This window comes from Microtus oregoni, unplaced genomic scaffold (assembly GCF_018167655.1).
Source record: "Microtus oregoni isolate MIOR12 unplaced genomic scaffold, Mior012 000059F_ref0000304, whole genome shotgun sequence".
Lineage (NCBI taxonomy): Eukaryota > Metazoa > Chordata > Mammalia > Rodentia > Cricetidae > Microtus > Microtus oregoni.
In genome coordinates this window covers 8,405,637-8,414,360 of record NW_024543835.1, presented here as the reverse complement: position 1 = coordinate 8,414,360, position 8,724 = coordinate 8,405,637, and the positions used below count along the sequence as shown (strand labels likewise).

Here is an 8,724-nt window from a genome sequence, read left to right as displayed (position 1 = left end):
TAGCTTTATACCCAAAATAATTACAAGGAAACTGTAATCTTTTAAACACTGCCTGCCCCATTAGTTCCAGCCTCTTATTGGCTAGCTCTTACATATTGATCTAACACATTTCTAATATTCTGTGTAGCACCACGAGCTGGCTTACCAGGAAAGATCTTAACCTGCGTCTGTCTGGAGTAGGAGAATCATGGCAACTGCTTGCCTCGGCTTCTTTCTCCCAGCATTCTGTTCTATCTACTCCACCCACCTAAGGGCTGGCCTATCAAATCGGCCAAGGCAGTTTCTTTATTAACCAATGAAAGTAACTCCTCTGTCATTTCCCCTTTTTCTGTTTAAACTAAAAAGGAAGGCTTTAACTTTAACATAGCAAAATTACATATAAAAGAGTTTACAATATTTATATCTATTTTATCTTTTATCATAACTAAGGAAAACTATAACTATCTATTTATTCCTCAGCTCCATCAAAGACTCCAGAAGGATAAAAAACTACCTAAGTAAACAAGAGGTAAGCAACTTCCAAAACTCTAGAAATGACAGAGAAATATCGCTGCCTAGACAGTCATCCAAAATTCTTTTGTATCGTTGGGGCATCCATTTTTGGCCTTCAGGCCCATAGTATCCAGCAGACATTTCTATGAAGTAGGAAATTTCAAAGACAGTTCAGTCACTATCTGCTTGTCTTGAAGAATGTCTTGCAGACTCTTTCATGAATCAGGAACCCCAAAGAATCATCTCACCTTTAGGCAAGTTCAGCAGTCCTCTCTCTGTGGGTTCTCTGTGTCCATTTTATGCATCAGTCCAGGCAAAAGCAGTTTCTTGCCCAAATGGCTAACCAACTCCATAAGGAGCCTCTTCGATGCCCATCTTCTTCTTGAAGTAGATTGGTGCTGCCAGGAGCAGACGTGTCTCATTGTCATGAAAAGCCCTAAGTTATTAAAACATTTTAAATGCCATATTCTGCAGTCTTTGAAAGATATGAAGAATGCCTATCTGACATATATCTATGCACATCTACAAAGCCTAACTAACATGACTACAAACGACAATTATCAATGATTATCCATTAACAACCTATATTTCCTAATTATATATTACATTTAAAAAATGAACTACACAATCACAATACCTTAATCAAGATCAGAAATGCATATACATATAACAAAATTGACCTTTTAATCCATACCAATGCAAATTATTCATATCTATACCATATCCCCTTTAAATGTAAAAGAACATTTATAAACAATATTTGGGAATATTGGCATAGTTATTTCTCTCCAAACTGCTTCCTTCTGTATAGGGGAGCTGTTAATCATATCCTTCATGGGGTAACCTGTGTGCCAGGTTCATCTCAGTTAGCAATTGAGTGAAGTAAATTTTTTGAAGGTGTTTACAGCAACATTTCAGGAGGACGTGGTCTATCATACCATATTGGGATAGAAGCAATCCATAGGGTCTCATCCTCTGTGAAAACAAAAGAAGACCCTCTCCAAAGCATCACATCCTTAGACCCAAATTTTGAAGGCATACCCTCATGATATCCGTTCTGGTTCCATTTGGCAATAATATAATGAAATGTCTCTCTGTACTTAGCTCCTTCACAGTCAAAACTTTTAAAGAAAACACAGTGTATGCAATCCAGACTCTCTGTGAATTTTCCATTTTTATGTGGCTTATTTTTCTTGATTTCTTTTAATCTATAACTATCTGTACTCTCTGTACTCTGTTTCGTGAAAGACTTTACCCCCCCTTTTTTTCAAGGGCATTAACTTTATTCTCTATATATATTTTTCTCTCTCTCAAGCCTACGTACACTCATCCAACATTGTGATCCATTTAGTGATCTGAATCTGTCTTATTGTGAATCTGTAATTTTTTTTTTTTTACTATCCAGGAGCAATTCCTAAAATGCTAAGTACTTCTTTTTTTTTTTTTATTGCGAAAAGAAGAAAAAAAAACATAAACAAAAAACAAGTTTCCACCTCCTCCCAGCCTCCCATTTCCCTTCCCCTCCTCCCACCCTTCTCCCCCTCCTCCCACCCTTCTCCCCCTCCTCCCACCATTCTCCCCCTCCTCCCACCCTTCTCCCCCTCCCCCCACTCCTCTCCCCCTCCCTCTCCAGTCCACAGAGCAGTCCGGGTTCCCTGCCCTGTGTTAAGTCCTAGGTCCTCTCCTTCCATATCTAGGAAGGTGAACATCCAAACTGGCTAGGCTCCCACAAAGCCAGCACATTAAGTAGGATCAAAACCCCCTGCCATTGTCCTTGGTGTCTCATCAGCCCTCATTGTTCGCCATGTTCAGAGAGTCCGGTTTTATCCCATGCTTTTTCGGTCACAGTTCAGCTGGCCTTGGTGAGCTCCCCGTAGAACAGCTCCTCTGTCTCAGTGGGTGGATGCACGCCTCGTGGTCCCGAATTATTTGCTCATGTTCTCCCTCCTTCTGCTCCTCCTGGGGACCTTGGGAGCTCAGTCCAGTGCTCCTGTGTGGGTCACTGTCTCAATCTCTATCCATCACCAGATGAAGATTCTATGATGATATGCAAGATATTCGTCAGTATTGCTCTAGGATAGGGTCATTTCAGGTTCCCAATCCTCAGCTGCCCAAGGAACTAACTGGGAACCTCATCTTGGGCACTAGGGAGCCCCTCTAGGGTCAAGTCGCTTGCCCACCCTAAAGTGGCTCCCTTAACTAAGAATTGTGGTTCCGTGCTCCCCTATCCACCTTTCCTTTATCCCAATTCTCCCGTTTCCCAGGTCCCCCCTCCTTCCCTTCTACCTTTTCTTAAAAACTTAAGTTGCACCATGTAGGGGTAATTTGGTACTGCCTGTTTACTGCCAGTCTAAACCTTAACTGGGCTGTTGTTATGGTAATTACGATCGTTCCTTCCTGAGGTCAGCTCAGCACAGTTCAGCATGGAGCAGCTGCTCCTGCCTCAGATCAATTTGGTGCCCCTGAGCTGTGCACAGTTCCATGCACATAGCAAGTTCACACTGGAGCCATAGTCAGCAGTTTAATTCTGAGACTGAACATGCAGCACAGAAACTCTCATCCAAGTTACAGCCAAATTTGACACGCAGAGCACTGTGCAGTCTGAAAAAAAACCTCTCTGTATGGCAGCGGGAATCCGCCATGCTCTCCTGCCATCCTAAGCCTGATCCCACAGTCTGCCCAGGCTGGGAGCGCAGGCATGGTCTCAGAGTACTCTTTGTGATCCCAAGCTGGAACACAAACATCCAGGCCCACAAATGTACCATAGCCGGATTTTGTATTGGCGATAGGGCCCAGGAAGCCGCGTTTGAAAACCAAACGGGGCTTTTATTTTATTTTATTTTATTTTATTTAGGCTGCCGAGTCAGGAAATTCTCTCTGTAGCATGCCACCAACAAACAGCAAAACTCTGTGTTAAACTCTCTCTCCCTTATTTTTAAGCCTTCTCAGGTTTTTAAGTGGATTTAGTTACCATGTTGGGTGCCACTCTGTAGTGATAGGAGTGGAGGGCTACGTTTCTGGCACCCGGCTGCCCGCACGGCTAGCTTTATAGCCAAAATAATTACAAGGAAACTGTATTCTTTTAAACACTGCCTGGCCCATTAGTTCCAGCCTCTTATTGGCTAGCTCTTACATATTGATCTAACCCATTTCTATTATTCTGTGTAGCACCACGAGCTGGCTTACCAGGAAAGATCTTAACCTGTGTCTGTCTGGAGTGGGAGAATCATGGCAACTGTCTGCCTCGGCTGCTTTCTCCCAGCATTCTGTTCTGTCTACTCCACCCACCTACGGACTGGCCTATCAAATGGGCCAAGCCAGTTTCTGTATTAACCAATGAAAGTATCTCCTCCGTCACACCTTCCTAAGTTTCTGCCCTATCAAAAGACCAAGGCAGTCTCTTTATTCAACCAATAAAAGCAACATATTCTATACTATTTCCCCTTTTCTGTTTAAACAAAAAGGAAGACTTTAACATTGTAAAACTACATATAACAGGTATCAAGCAAGAATTACAATTACAATATTTAGATCTATTTTATCTTTTATCATAACAAAGGAAAACTATAACTATCCATTCTTCAACTCCATCAAAGATTTCAGAAGGATATAATATTACCTAAGTAAACAGGAAGTGCATTATAAGCAACTTCCAAAACTCTAGAAATGACAGAGACATCTAGCTTCCTGGACAGTCACCCAAAGTTTTTCTGTAATGTTGGGTTACATCTTCAGCCTACAGGTCCATAGTATCCAGCAGACATTTCCATGACGCAGGAAATTTCAAAGACAGTTCAGTCACTTTCTTCTGTATCCTGCAGAATGTCTCACATACTCTTTCATAAATCAGGAACCCCAAAGGATCATATTACCTCTAGGCAAGTTCAACAGTCCTCTTTCTATGGGTTCTTCCTGTCCAGTTTACGCAACAGTCCAAGCAAGAACAGTTTCTTGCCCAAATGGCTAGCAAACTTTATAAGGAGCCTCTTTGATGCCCATCTTCCTCCTGAAGTATATTGGTGCTACCAGGAGCAGACATGTCTCATTGTCATGAAAAGCCCTACATTATTAAAACATTAAATGCCATATTCTGTGGTCTTTGAAAGGTATGAAGAATGCCTAACTGAAATATATCTATAGACATCTAGAAAATCTAACTAACATGACTCCAAGCTTGACTATTATCAATGATTATCCATTAACAACCTATATTTCCTAATTATACATTACAATTTTAAATGTACTACACAATCACAATACCTTAAACAAGATTAGAAATATGCATATAACAAAATTGACCTTAAAATAGTAAACCAAGATTCATATCAATGCAAATTATTCATATATATATATCATCTCCCCCTTTAAATGTTTAAACAATATTTGGGAATATGGGTGCAGTGTTTTCTCTACAAACTGCTTCCTGCTGTATGGGGGCACTGTTAATCTGTTTTTTTTTTTTTGTGGTCTATCCTGTGTTATAGGTTTATCTCAGTCAGCAGTTGAGCAAAGTAAGTTTTTGAGGGTGTTTACAGCAACCTTTCAGGAGGATGTGGTCTATCATGCCATATCGGTCTAGAAGCAACCCACAGGGTCTCATCTTCTGTGAAAACAAACGAAGAACCTCTTTTCCAAAGCATCATATTCTTAGACCCAAATTTTGAAGTCAAGATACCTTTATAATATATGTCCTGGTTTATCTTAGCAGCCCATACAATGAGATGTACCTCTGTAATTAGCTCTTTTACAGTCAAAAATTTCAATGAAAATACAATAATACACATAATCCAGGCTCTCTATGAATTTTCCATTTTTACATGGCTTATTTTTATTTATTTCTTTTAATCAATAACTATCCGTACTCTGTCTCTTTAAAGACTTTATCCTTTTTTTAAAGCATTAACTTTACTTTATGACTTTTAATACTCTTTTTTTCTCTCCCAATCCTACGTATGTCTATCTAACCCTATGACCCATTTAGACGTCTTTTATGCCTGAATCTATCCTATTACATTGTCATTAATTCTCTACTATTTTGAAGAGCTTTTAAAATGCTAAGCTCTTAAGAATCTAAGCAGTGACAATCAAATACAGGTACTGCCTGCTTGCCCCACCCAGTCCAACATGGTGAAATCCCTTGTGCCTCTAAGCCATGTGCACTGCACTGCTAGCATGGCAGGGCTGCTCTGGATGTTGGCTCCACCTCTCTCCAATTTCAAAATGGTGGATGGACCATTTCTGCTAGCTCTGGGGCCATCAGGTAGGAGCCAAACTCGGCACTTTAACTCTGAGACTAAGCCTGTGGCATATAAACTTTTTTTATTTGAATAACAGCCAAATCTGCCACGCAGAGCACTGTGCAGCCTGGAAACATCTCCTTGTATGGCGGCAGAAATCCACCATGCTCTCCTGTTTGTGCACACCTGGTAAACCTGATCCTGCTGCCTGCCCAGACAAGGAGCGGTGAGTCACAGGCATGGTCTCAGCCACTTTCCTTCCAATCCTAAGCAGACACACAAACACTGAGGCCCACAAATGCTCCATAGCCAGAGTTTGCAACGGTGGCAGGGCTCAGAAAGCCATGTTTTAAAACTGTGTGGCTTTTTTTGTACAGCTGCTGAGTCAGGAAGTTTTCTCTTAAATGAACTGCCTGGGCCATTATTTCTAGCCTCTTATTGGCTAACTCTCACATCTTGATTTAACCCATTTCTAATAACCTGTGTTCACCACAAGGTCATGGCTTACCAGGAAAGATTCAGCATGTCTGACCTGGCAGCCTCATGGTGGGTGGCTCTCTGAATCTGCTCTTCCTCCCAGTTCTGTCTTCCCCACCTTCCTAAGTTTCTGCCCTATCAAAAGGCCAAGACAGTCTCTTTATTCAACCAATGAAAGCAACACATCCTATACCATACTACTCATCTATCTATCATTCACTGCTCACAATTACCTTCTAAAATAGTTTATAATATTAAGGGACACTAAAAGGTATTTGTATGATTGAATCGGCTTTTGGAACTCACAATGGAACCTCAAATTTACTTCACAGATGAACAAGCTATGAAATACCTCACTCTTGTTTTATTTCAGTTTATCACATGAGCATTTACTTCTTTTCATATATACTTTTTTTCATGTACTACCGTGGGTAGCAACTATAGTTGTTATACCCTATATTGTTTTTTATCTTTAAAATACATATTTGTGTGTTTTCAGATTCTCAAATACTATAGTTCTCATGTCTCTTCAATTCCACATGCCAATTTTAATGATTCATCATGGAATTTTATATACAGCTAACTAAATGTTTTGCAATGACTCACAATTTCAATAGTGCTTTTAATGGTTTTTAAACTTCAAAATTAATTTATTACTACTCAGGTATGACTTAATCCTACATGTTTGCTCATAGAATATTTGTCTGTGTTCTCACTACTTTTAAAAACACATTATAAATTGATGTCGGAGTGAGCCTTTAGGCTCAGCTTTCTACCCACATTCCTCAGCACCACAATCTTATACCTTTTGCAGGCAGGTAAGCCCCAGCTGTGGATTCAGAGACCATGGGTGTTCTCCTGTGCTGGGACCTGGCACTACTCAAAGGGAAAGCCAAAATTCCTTCCATACTGACTATACCATTGGAAAAATAAAGATCACAACTGATAAGTATTATGGTGCAAGACAGTAAGATTTATAATGAACTTTAAGATTGAAGGTGGGACAGACGCCAATTTCAAACATTAAAACTTTTGACACCTTAAAGTGAGCTGATGTTGCTGCTGAAGTAAATCAGGATTATGGTCTTTATCCAAAAATTCTAGTACAGTAATGAAGGCATCACCTGAGGTAGCTGAAGGCAATTTAAAATGATCACTTTACTCTTGTGGTGTGGCACTGTAGATCAAGAACCCAGACAAATATAAATGTAAATTAAGACATTAGCAATAGAAAAATTGAGATCTTAACAGGTCAACTTGGCAACAAGAATCCAGTGCATCCCAATGATCATGCTAATATGAACTAGAACTCCAGTGACACTCTTCCTACAGCCATGCATATTGTTGCTGTGGTGGAAGTTCACAAAGTCCTGTTGCCAGGACTACCAAAGCTGTATGATCCAGAGTTTGTATAAATCATCAAACCTGGGTGAACTCTAATACACAGGATGCTGTTACACTTAGTCTTTGATCAACATTCAGTGTTTTTGTGTAACAATTCCCATATGCAGTGGCAAGAATAAAAACTACCATGGCAATGATATATGAACTTGCAGCTGGAGGCACTGCTGTTGGGACTAGTTAAAACACTAGGATTTACTTCACTGAAAAGGTTGCTAAAGTGGCTACATTAATAGGCTTGTCTTTTTGTCACTGCATTAAGTAAATGTGAGGTTCTGGCTTCTTGTGGCGTTCTGAAAGACTTTAGTAGGGCTAGGAACACTTTTCTGCCTGCAGTCTGATCAAGATAGCAAATGATAATTGTTTTCTGCTTTCTGGTCCTTGGTTATGACTGAGAGAGCTATCTTGGCTGAAAATGAACCAGGGAGCAGCACCATGCCAGTATGGTAAGCTCTACTAAATGATGGCTATGGTTGCACTTTATGTCATTGCTGTTAGTGTTGAAAAAACAATGGACATTTTTATCTGAATGTTTTAAAACCCATAATGGTTAAGAATATGTTATACTAAGAAAAGCTACAAGGAGATGCTTCTTTCACTTTCCTTCACAGAAAACTGTATGGTGGAGAATCCAGTTCAACACAGAACGGATCTACAAGCTAAAAACCAGTCTTTAATGTTGGTGACAACTCTTAGTTCTTGGATAGGGAAATGACTGTGAACTTGGCTGCCTCGTGCCAGAGTAGTTTGAAGACCGGGTAAAACCCAAGGACATACTGAGTCCAAAATTATTTAAGTAAATTTACATAAAAATAAAATTGCATGAAACTTTTAAAAACACAGCATTAAAAAGTAATTACGAAACAAAATCCAGGAAAGTAATGAAAACTGAGTCTGCATAGTAATTATTAGCTATTCCTTAAGAATTCTAATACAACTAGGTAGAAATCAGGTGTATTTAAACTCCCAAATGCTTTCATATGAACACTGAGTTTTCATTAGTCACTTAATTTCTCCAGAACTTGCTTTGTTCTTTACTAGCAAAATTTTCAGCTGTATCATCTGACACCCAATATTCTTTTCACTTTAAGATTCTAAGTTTTCTTTTTTATTAGCA

General features: G+C 39.7%; 1 pseudogene; it reads left to right on the top strand.

Moving 5' to 3' along the window:
* The first annotated feature begins 5,893 nt into the window (after positions 1–5,893).
* Positions 5,894–8,407, top strand: LOC121438986 (annotated as a pseudogene).
* The last annotated feature ends 317 nt before the right edge of the window (positions 8,408–8,724 follow it).